At 34.8% G+C, this 12,106-nt stretch overlaps 1 non-coding gene across 1 annotated transcript; it reads left to right on the top strand.

The window, feature by feature from the left end:
* The first annotated feature begins 641 nt into the window (after window positions 1-641).
* LOC112495683 (small nucleolar RNA R71) lies at window positions 642-747 on the top strand. The gene has a single exon (XR_003062012.2). It is a non-coding gene; the product is annotated as a small nucleolar RNA R71 (small nucleolar RNA).
* Window positions 748-12,106: the final 11,359 nt, after the last annotated feature.

Here is a 12,106-nt window from a genome sequence, read left to right as displayed (position 1 = left end):
AGAGATACAACTTGACTTTGCACGATTGCTTCGTTCTTTGCAATGTATTCCTTAATCAATATTTCCAATTAAGTAAGTGGATCATGGCTGGTGTGTTTTTGCCCTTGATTCTGTTGATGAAAACCAGGTGGTTGAATAATTCTGTTCTGTCCACTCAATGCTAGAGTATTTCGATTTTGATTGCTCCATGAGAAATTTGGGTGTTGCTTCCATCTAGATTTATAAGTATTTGAGTATGGGTTGTTTTAAGACTGTCGGTTGAAATTACCCACATAGTTTATTGATGTTGGATTTCCAGGACAGTTGTCAAATACATGCTCTTCACCATAATACATGCAAGATAGTTCAGCAACTTGCTTTACTGCTGCTGGAGTAGAAGTCATTTCATTATGTTAGTCAATGAAGTTACTTGTGCTGATAATGCTGTAATTGCATCTATATTATGTACTCTCGCTGCTCCTTTTGCTGCTGTTTATCTCGTTTATGGCCACTGATAATTATTGTTGGCAATTCTCTCTAAAATTTCATAGGCTTCAGTATAAGATTTAAATAATAGTGATCCATTTGCTGAAGCATCAACCATCAATCTCGTACTGGGATTCAACTCATTGTAGAAGGTTTCCAACTGTATGCAATATGGAATTCCATGATGAGGACACATTGTTAGCAACTCTTTAAATCTCTCTCAAGCCTCATACAAACTCTCATCTTCAAGTTGATAAAAAGAAGTGATCTTATTCTGCAATTTTGCATTCTTGGTTGGTGAAAAATATTTCATTAAGAATTTATCAGCTAAGTCATTCCATGTAATTATGGAATCAGAGGGTAATGAGTTCAACCATGCTCTAGCTCGATCTCTTAAGGAATAAGGAAAAAGCCTTAGTCTTAAAGCATCCTGTGTTGCTCCAGGAATTTTAAAAGCATCACTCACTTCCAAAAACAATTTAAGATGGAAGTGAGGATCTTCAGTTGGTAGTCCATTTAATTGACCCACTGTTTGCAACATTTGAAACATCACTGGTTTAAGTTCAAAGTTTGCAGCTTCCACTTCAGGTCTGACTATTCCAGGATGTACAACTTGAGGAGTTAACACAACATAATCTCTGATAGCCCTATCTCTATCATCTGCCTTGTAAATGATATTGTTGTTGCCTGGCTGTCTCTGATTAACATGCTCGTTTTGCCTCTCTTGAATGTTGTCAGGTTGTAGTGGCCTATGAGGATCTAAGTTTCCCACATCCTGTAGATTATCCATGTCTGAAATAGTTTTTGAATTTCTTTGTTCTCTTCGCAATCTCCTTACAGTCCTTTCAATTTCAGGATCAAATTGAAATACAACAGATATGTTTTTGCGCATGCAAGTGTTGATCTGTCAATAAATAGAATAAATTAGATCAAGTTGGCACTGTTAAGATTGACTTCACACTTCGAAAATAAACAATCAGTCCCCGACAACGGCGCCAAAAACTTGTTGGTTGATTTTTACTCAATTGCTATTGATGTCAATGTGCAAGTGTACACAACAAGTAATAAAGTGATGAATATTCAAGATCATCTTCACATGGACTAATGTTACTAGAAATGCTACAGCAATTGCGATAGTGCAGATTATTTTTATTTTAAAAGAAACCTAGTCGAAGTTGATTGCTACTAAAATTAATAATGGTAAAACAATAAACAAGTAAATGCAGTAAAGAAGTAGATTAGACAAATTGTCTAAAAAAATCTAATGAGAATAAGGTAGGTGAGTGATCAAACTCTCTTTATGGGTTGATTATTTTCTATCGAATTAACACCAGTTGCTACATCAATTCCTACAACACTGGGCATAATTAATTAGCATCCTCACTGTTGCTTGTTGGACTTCTCATACCCTTAAGTATCATAACAATGACCAGTTGCTATTCTACCTAAAGTATGATATTATGAACATCCACTCTCTCTACCCTACAAGGTGAATTCTTACGTCTAGTTATTCACAAATCCTCAGTCAAGTATGGCCCTTTTGAATTCAAGAAAACTTAATTCAGGAAACTTAAATTAAGATCAAGTATTACTCTAATAATATCCATTAAGACATGCCCTTTTGCGGCTCTCTCTTAACTTGAACCATTAAATGGATGATCAATCGAAATAATGATTATAATACGAGCTATTAAAGTAAAATTTTATAGCAATCATGCAGCAACTTATAAGAACAGTCAAAAACCCATTAAGATTGTTCGTCACTCAATTACAAATGAATTTAGTTCATACTTTGAAAAAGAGAAACAAACAGAAAAATATTGATCATGAAATACATCGGTTCAGTTAAAGAGTAAGGAAGGGAACAAGTAAGAGAAGATAACAAATTGAATCCAAGTGATTCTGCTGAATTCTTCAATAGTGCAGACTCGTTTCCTTTGAATTATGATTCTTCCCTATTTTTCCTCTCAAATTCTCTTATGTTAAATTCCTTGCCGCCGTTTTATGTGATGCGTGCCCCCTTTTTATAACTGAAAACTAGGGCAAACAAAAGCGTAGGGCGCATATGAGTCAGATTAGGAAATTGCAGATCGCAATTCTGTAGATATCCTACACTAAGTTTTCTCTATCGCTGTTCCAGGATTGCTACAGCAATGCTTGCTCTAGCAACGACTACAGCACAACACTGCTCCAGATTTTGTTTCACTTCTTTTGTGGCCATATTCTTCCTTCTTTTTCCAAGCGTATTGCCTCAGCATCCCTTTCATGAATTATAGGCTTTTGGAAACCTATAATTATGCACATGATTTGAGCACAAATTACTTTAAATCAAGCAAAACTTATTAAGACTAAACTAAAATGAATGTTTATGCAAAACGTAACAAAAATGCAATAAAAACACATCATTTACTCTCTAAGTGAGCTTGATTTACGTCTGGAATTGCTATAATAACTCTCATTTCATAAAGTTATCAGTACTCAAGTTGAATAAGAGATCCAAGTTCTGGAGATAATTGTCCAGAAAGTTCATTATTGGTCAAAATTAGTTGGATCAGAGAACTAAACTTGCCATGTCCTAGTGGAATCTCACCAACAATATGATTAGAAGAAAGATAAAGAACTTTTAATGAGTTGGTTAAGTTAGCCAAGGAAAGAAGAATTGAGCCATTGAGTTTATTTGAGCTTAAATCTAGAATAGAAAGAGACTTCATGTCTCCTATTTCCTTTTGAATTGAATCACAAAGTGAATTTTCATAAAGATATAAGTTAGTCAAGCTGGTCAAGCTAGCATAAGAAAGAGAGATTGAGCCGCTGAGTTTATTAATGCTCAAATATAAGACAACCAACTTAGTTAAATTACCCAAAGCGAGAGGAATTGAGCCATTGAGTGTATTCTCTGACAATTGTAGATCGGAAAGAGATCTTAAGTTTGTTATTTCATTTGGAATTGAACCAGAAAGTGCATTCATCGAGAAATATAAGGTAGTCAAGTTTGTCAAGTTACCCAAAGAAAGAGGAATTGAGCCACTGAGTGTATTATTGTCCAATTGAAGATTAAAAAGAGATTTCAAGTTTCTTATTTCATCCGGAATTGAACCAGAAAGGGCATTCGTATCTAGATACAAGGTCACCAACTTGGTCAAGTTACCAAAAGAATAAGGAATTGAGCCGCTAAGTGTATTGTAGTCCAATCGTAGATCTGAAAGAGATTTCAAGTTTCCTATTTCATTAGGAATCAAATCAGAAAGTGCATTTATCCAATATATAAGGTAACTAAGTTAGTCAAGTTACCCAAAGAAAAAAGAATTGTGCCACTAAGTGTATTGTAGGATACTTGTAGATTAGATCGGAAAGAAATTCCAAGTTTCTTATTTCATCTGGAATTAAACCAGAAAGGGCATTTATATGTAGATGCAAGTTCACCAAGTTGGTTAAGTTACCCAAAGAAGAAGGGATTGAACCTTTGAGTGTATTGTTGTACAATCGTAGATCGGAAAGAGATTTCAAGCTTTCCACTTCATTTGGAATTGAACCAGAAAGTAAATTGTTACTAATACCAATGTAGCTTAAGCTGGTCAAGTTACCCAAAGAGGGAGGGATTGAACCTTTCAAAAAGTTTGAGTATAAACTAAGTCCATTAAAAGAACTTAATCTACCTATTTCATGAGGAATCAAGCCACTTAGTTGATTCTTGGAAAAGGAAAGCAACTTAAGATGAGTTAGGTGGCCAATTTTTTATGGTATTCTTCCATAAAACTGATTAAAGGATAAACCAAGGAACTTGAGCATAGAAAGGTTACCAATTTGAGGAGGGATGATTCTAAAGAATTGATTAATCCTAAGGTACGCAAGATGAGGACACAATGAGAACGAGAAATCATGAAGCGTACCTTTTAAACCTGCACTTGTAAGGTTAATACTATTGACTCTTCCAAACCAAGCACATAGGCTTATTTTGGTGGGATTATTAAGAGTTCATGAAGGCAGGAGAGAACCATTTTGATTTTGAAGGCGGGTTTTCCATTTGAAAAGAGCATGGGCTTATTTTGGTTGCAATGAATCCCAAACCAAGCACATGGGCTTATTTTGGTGGGATTATTAAGAGTTCATGAAGGCAGGAGAGAACCATTTTGATTTTGAAGGCTGGTTTTCCATTTGAAAAGAGCATGGGCTTCTTCCGTAGAATCGCAAGAAACAATGAGTGGAAAATCTAAAATAGGAAATAGAATCAGAAAAACGAGTGAGAAAATTACTGAATTATTTTTCAACTTTGGTGACACCAACCCGTAATGGAAATCAGCTGAGACTTGATAATTGTAGAAACAGTACAGAACAAGTAAAGATGAGAACAACAAGAATTATTAAAGATTAGATGGACAAGGCAGGTAGAAATAAACATCTAAGAATGATGTACAAAGAAACGGACGGAAAGCCAAATTTATAATAACTACACACAAGAGCAAACGAGTTAGAAACTTAGAATCAACGCGACGTCAACAAGTCAATGCGTCTTAACACCTCTAAAGTGGACTTGCTGCTAGGAAAAGATAATAGGTTCATTTATTTGTTGGTTAATCATCCGTCAATTGAGGCCTTATTAATTTACAGCGTTATATCCTAGAATATTACTCCTTATAAATTGTATTTTAAAGATAACAATTTTATATTTTTAATGTCTAGCAACGCATCACACGTACAGATTTTGTATCCTCTTCTTATTTTCTCTCTTTTTGTGTATCATTGGCATTTAAGAATCTAATAACATCCGGCCAAAGTAAGCATGAGTGGTTAAAATTGAGTTTTCCAAATATTATAATAACTATTAAACTTTTCCTTTTAACAGCCCTGTTTTCCATATTTCAACTTTTTCTATCCAATAAATTCTTTTCTGCGCATTTAGTTCTTCCATATTTCAACTTTTTCTATCCAATAAATTCTTTTCTGCCCATTATTTCTCCTTTCAAATTTTCTTTATTTTTTTCATTTTTAAGATCTTGCCGGTGAATTCATGTTAGTCGATAATTAATGGGACGTAAAATTTTTATGTCGATATTGTACAGAATAGTTTTTATATGGCGACAAACAAGATTGGAAAGACAAGGAAGAAAAGAAGTTCAGCCATGGTTGACTGAGAAGTGTGAGAAATAGCTCGGCTGCTCATAAAGTAAAAAAATCTTAATTTTCTCTTTTTCCACAAAGATTTGTATATGTCTTTCCAAAAGAGCTTAAAAGATCATCCGACGACATACACAGAATTAATTTTGTGATCAAAATTAATGGGAAAATTGCTCTCTGAAATTTTAGGACCATGGCTGGCCAACTTGTTTACAGGGCATTTGCCTCTCGATAGATTATGTCCATTTAGTAAATAGAAAAATAGACCTTCCGTATCAAAGCAACTACAATACTATTTAGTCATAATATTCACTTTGATAAAATCATAACAGCTTCCATGCACTGCAGAGCCAGTGTAGGACCAGGTAGGACATTAGTTCATAACTGGTTTGAATTTGTGATAGTGCCTCAGTTCAATATTAAAATTATTAAAATTATTTAGATAATTTTGAAGAGTTTCAATTTTTTTTTAAAAAAATAAATTTATTAGTCATTTTGATTCTATAAACATGAATTAACCATACATAAATAAAGACAAGAAATTTAACAAAAACAAGATAATAATTAAAAAAACTGAAACTATAAAAAGAATAAGTTTTTCTATTTTTTTTCCTTGTTATCTTCCTCCGTTTCTTTTTAGTTATATGCATGAAAATATTATATATTCTTGTATTGACAATGAAACCATTATAGATCAGTTCCAAAACACAAAACCTTGGAACGACACGGTAATCAGTAAAAATTTATTAGTATATAATAATATAATATAATATAATTGTGAAGAGGATTGACTAAGAATTGGAATTGTAATGATTGATTGCAGCAACAAATTTTCAATCTACATCCCTGCCAAACGCACCAACTGATCTTTAATCTCAATAGGTCTATACCGACCATAGGCACGAGCAAATTTTCCAACCCAAATTATGACTAGCCTCATTTTTTCGTTAATTCTATTTCTTTTCAAAAGTATCCTTAATAATTAAACATAAATTTTTTATTTTGTTTTTCTCTCACATCTCCATCACTTCCTTGAAATGATTTAAAATCTGAATTAAATATTAACTCATAAAATAAATCCAAAAATTGAGTTTGTCAAAATCTTGGATCATCAAATAAAATCAAAATCAATAGAATCAACAATTACAAAACCAACAACTTATTCACAAAATTTTACAAAAGCCTGAAACAAAACCCATGATGTGTTGTGGTGATAGATTGATGTTGATGACAATAGGTGGTGGTGGCGGCGACGGTGATGAAGATAGGCGACGGTGATGAAGATAGGCAGTGAGGGTGATGGTGATACTGAAGAGAGAACATATGAAAAAAAATGTCAAACTCTTATTAGGTCTCAATTTTATTATCAATCACTAAAATATTTCTTGGGCTAAAATAGAAAAAGAAAGGCCTCTCTATGGGAGGAGCGAGCAATTGATTCAAAAAAAAAGGGAAAAAAAAGTTGATAGTTTACATTACTGACTGGAGAATTTTGATGAGTTTTGAAACTTGAGCATGAAATAATTAATTTTGAAAAACACTTAGAGGTGTCAAAATAAGTGGTTGCAACATCTAGAAGCCACATCTAGAAGAGTTGAAGCGGCAAATGTTGATGGGAATGGTGCCGCCAAGGAAGAAAAGAAGAAAGAAGAATGAAGAAGATGATGCAGAAGTTGATCTTGACAAATGGTGGTTGGCACGCCAAAATGGAAGGAAAAAAAAAGGATGGAACACGGCTTTGAAGAAGCCACGAGAAGAATAAAAAAAATATTAAAATAATAGCCAATTTTGGCTATTTAAAGGAAGCTCCCCATTTAGGTTTCTACATCTAAGATATGAGAGAAGCAATCCAAAATTTGTGAGAGAGAAAGCAGAGAGCTTGAGTTATTTAGAGAACTTAAAAATATAAAATTCTTGTGAGTCTAGTGAGTGAGAGTATTGGGCGTATTGAGTTTTTGGGTAGTGAGACAAAATAATGCAATACTTGTATACTTCACATCACTAGTAAAAATAATTACTTGGCAACAATTGGAGAAAAGCCCTTAGAGATGACTGATGGTGACAAGTGGAATGAGATGGACGGCAACACAATTACTGATCTATACTTAGCACTTGCAGATGGAGTGTTATCTAGTGTGGCGGAGAAAAAGACAACTAAGGAACTATGGTATACTCTCACAAAATTGTACTAGGCCAAGTCACTGCAAAACAAAATCTTCTTAAAGAGGAGACTCTATACACTTCGAATAGCAGAATCTACATTGATGACCAACCACATCAACACCTTGAAGACTTTATTTTCACAATTCACAATGTTGGGTTATAAAATAGAGGAAAATGAACGTGTGGAGCTTCTACTTTAAAGTTTACCAGATTCGTATGATCAACTTATCATCAATCTGACAAATAACAACCCAGTGGACAATCTAGTTTTCAACGATGTTGCAACCTCCATGTTAAATGACGAAAGCAGGCGGAAAAATAAGGAAGATACACAAGCAAGTTCGCAGCAAGCAGAAGTGCTATCAATAACAAGAGGGAGATCAATGGAACGTGGCCCTAGTAGGAGTGACAACCATGGTAGATCAAAGTCAAGAAGTAAGAAGAATGTTAAATGTTACAATTGTAGCAATAAAGGGCACGTTAAGAAAGAGTGTTGGAATAATCAGAAGAGAAGAGAGGGTAAAGATCATGAGTCATCAAATGCTTAGAGGTGTGTAGCAAGTACCTCAGATGATGGTGAAATTCTCTACAGCGAGGCAACAACATTTTCAGAAGGCAGAAAATGACTATTTAACGTCTGGCTTATAGACGCAAGAGCTACTTGGCACATGACCTCTCGGAGAGAATGATTCTACAAATATGAACCTATCTCAGGAGGATCTGTATACATGGGGGATGATCATGCCTTGGAGATTACTAGTATTGGTGCTGTTAAAATAAAAATGTTTGATGGTACAGTTTGCACAATTGAGGAGGTACAACATTTCAAAGGTCTAAAGAAGAATCTATTGTATTTAGGACAAATAGATAATCTTGGGTGCAAAACTCATGTTGCAAATGGGATTATGAAGATAATCAAAGGCTCTCTTGTACTGATGAAGACAGAAAAAATCAGTGCTAATCTGTTTGTGCTTAAAGGAGAAACACTACAAGAAGCTGATATGTGGGTTACGTCTAATAGAGAAGAATCAGCGATGTTGTGGCACCTCAAACTTAGCCACATGTCAGAGCAAGGTTTGAAAATTATCTCTGAGCGAATATTGCTTCCTGGGCTCAAATCAGTAAACTTACTATTTTGCGAGCATTATGTTACAAGTAAGCAGCATAGATTGAAGTTTAACAGATCTGTTGCTAGAAGTAAATGCATTCTAGACTTGCTTCATTCTAATGTTTGGGAATCAACAGACATATCCATGGGAGGTGTAAAGTACATAGTGAGTTCTATTAATGATTATTCTAGGAGATGTTGGGTGTATCCAATCAAGAAAAAGGCAGATGTGTTTCCAATATTCAAATAGTACAAAGCACGGGTAGAACTTGAATCTGGAAAGAGAATAAAGTGCTTGAGGACAGATAGAAGTAGAGAGTATACAGATGGCGAGTTTTTTTACTTTCAATAAGTAAGAAGGTATTCATAGACAATTCACAGTCGCATATACTCTTCAAAAAAATGAAATGGCTAAGCAAATGATCAAAACTTTTACAGAAAGAATAAGAGGTATGTTAAGGACGATTGGTCTACCCAATTTATTCTGGGCAGAAGCAGCAAAAAATGCTTGTTATATAGTAAATCGGTCGCCATCTATAACAATTAAGTTGAAGACTCTGATAGAGTTGTGGACTGGAAAGTCAGTTGATTACTCTCATATACATGCATTTGGATGTCTTTTGTACGTGATTTACAATGCCCATCAAAGCTGGATCCACAATGCAGGAGGTGTATCTTCTTGGGGTATGCTGATAGAGTAAAAAGATATCATTTGTGGGACCCCACTGCCCACAAGATCGTTATCAGCATGGATGTTATCTTTGTATAAGATCAACTGTAAAGGAAAAATATAGACGATAGCACTTTAAAAGAAAAGTTAGAAACTGTACCGGTGTATGTGAAAAATAATTCAGGAAAAGAAGATTCAGATTCTTCTAAAACAGTACCAGAGCATGAGGAACAAAAACCAGTCAAGTCCAAGGCCTTAAAAGTTCGTCAATCAACTCTTGAGAGATGACAGCCAGCGTGGCACTTAGAGCATATTCTGGAGATCAATGTTGCATAATGTCTTATAACAGAAGATGAAGAGCCATAAACTTCTCATGAAGCTTTAAACAGCTCAGATGTTGCTTTGTAGATGCCAGCAATGCAAGAAGAAATTAAAGTTCTATACAAGAACAAGACATGGGAACTTGTACTACTACCACACGAAAGAAAAATCATCGAAAACAAATGGGTCTATAAGATCGAACGTGATGGCGATAATCAAGTGGAGCAGTATTGTGCAAGATTGGTGGTCAAAAGATATGCTCAGAAAGAAAGTATTGACTTCAACGAGATATTTTCCTTAGTGGTTCGACTTACGATATGTCAGAGTGGTCTTGGCGATGTATGCTACATTTGACATACATCTAGAACAGTTAGATATGAAAACTGTATTTCTTTATGGAAAACTTGAAGAAGAGATTTATATACTCCAACCAGAAAGTTTTGATAAAACAGGCAAAGAGGACTTGGTTTGCAGGTTGAACAAATCTCTCTATAGTCTCAAACAACCGCCGAGATGTTTATTAAACTCTTACTGGTGTTTATTATCTCTATATGGTCTCAAATACCTTGGCACTTGTTTGAGACCATTTAGAGATTTGATGCCACATCGACACACACATCAGCTTTCTGTAGCGTTTTTCCTTTAAGCATGAATAGATTAGCACCGATCTTTTTTGCCTTCATTAATACAAGCTCACATTTGACTATCTTTATGATTTCATTTTCTACATAAGTTTTGTAGCCAAGACTATCTATTTGTCTTAAAAACAACAGCTTCTTCTTCAGGCCTTTAACATGTCGTACCTCCTTAATTGTACGAATTATACCAACAAATATTTTTATTTTGACAATACCTATACCAACGATCTCCAAGGCATGATCATCACCCATGTATACAGATCCTCTTGAGATAGGTTCATATTTATAGAACCATTCTCTCCGAGGGGTCATGTGCCAAGTAGCTTTTAAGTCTATAAGCCATACATTAAATAACTGTTTTTTGCCTTCTGTAATAGTTGTTGCCTTGCTGTAGAGAATTTTCTCATTGTCTGAGGTATTTACTACACACCCCTGAGCATTTGATGACTTTGGATCTTTACCCTCTTTTCTCTTCTGGTTACTCCAAGACTCTTTCTTGACATGCCCTTTCTTGCCACAGTTGTAGTATTTGTAATTCTTCTTACTTCTTGACTTTGATCAACCATGGTTGTAACTCCCACTGGGGCCACATTTCGTCGACCTTCCTCTTGTCACCAATAATGCTTCTGCTTGCTGCAAACTTGCTTGTCTATCTTTCTTATTTTTCTGTTTGCTCTTTTTATTTAATATAGAGGTTACAACATCGTCAAAGACCAGACTTTCAGCTTGGTTGTTGGTCATTAGATTGATGATGAGTTGATCATACGAATCTGGTAGACTTTGAAGTAGAAGTTCTGCATGTTCATTTTCCACTATTTTATAACCCGTAAGTTGTAAAAATAGAGTTTTCAGAGTGTTGATCTAATCGGTCGCCGATGTGGTTTCTGTCATTCAAAGAGTGTAAAGTCTCATCTTCTAGAAGATCTTATTGTGTAGTGATTTGACCTGGTACATTCTTGTGAGACTATCTCATATTTTCTTTATTGTCTTTTTCTCCACCGCACTGGATAACACCCCATTTGCAAGTGCCAAGTGTAGATCAGCAATGGCATTACCGTCCATCTCATTCCATTTGTCATCATCAATTATCTCTATGGGCCTTTCTTCAATTGCTGTTAAGCAATTATTTTTCCTCAATATAGCCTTCATCTTTATTTTCTGCAATGAGAAATTGTTCCCGTTGAACTTCTCAATTTCATACTTTACCACTATTTTTTTGATAAATACCGCACACAAGCAAATTTACCACCTTGAATAGTTGTGAGTATGCGTGAAAATACACATAAGGAAAGTTCCCAGGAAAGACTGGAGAGGTCACAACGGTCCTACTTAAAACCCAAACTCCTTAGGCTCTTATTGCCTTTGTGACATAATTTTCTTAGACATGTACAAAACCACATGATTACTCCACTCACACCACTATTCCCTGTTTTGCGCCATAAAATTCTTAGATCGCTCTTACTGTTTCTCGTGAATAGCTGATAACTCTATGAAATGAAAGTTATCATGATACTTTGAGACTTAAATCAAGATTATTTAGAGAATAAATGACATGCTTTTATTGCATTTTAGTTATATTTTGCATGAATATCCATTTTAGTTTATTTTTAATAAATGGCATTGTTT

The sequence above is a fragment of the Citrus sinensis genome, chromosome 9 (assembly GCF_022201045.2).
Source record: "Citrus sinensis cultivar Valencia sweet orange chromosome 9, DVS_A1.0, whole genome shotgun sequence".
Lineage (NCBI taxonomy): Eukaryota > Viridiplantae > Streptophyta > Magnoliopsida > Sapindales > Rutaceae > Citrus > Citrus sinensis.
This window is presented reverse-complemented; position numbering and strand designations above follow the sequence as displayed.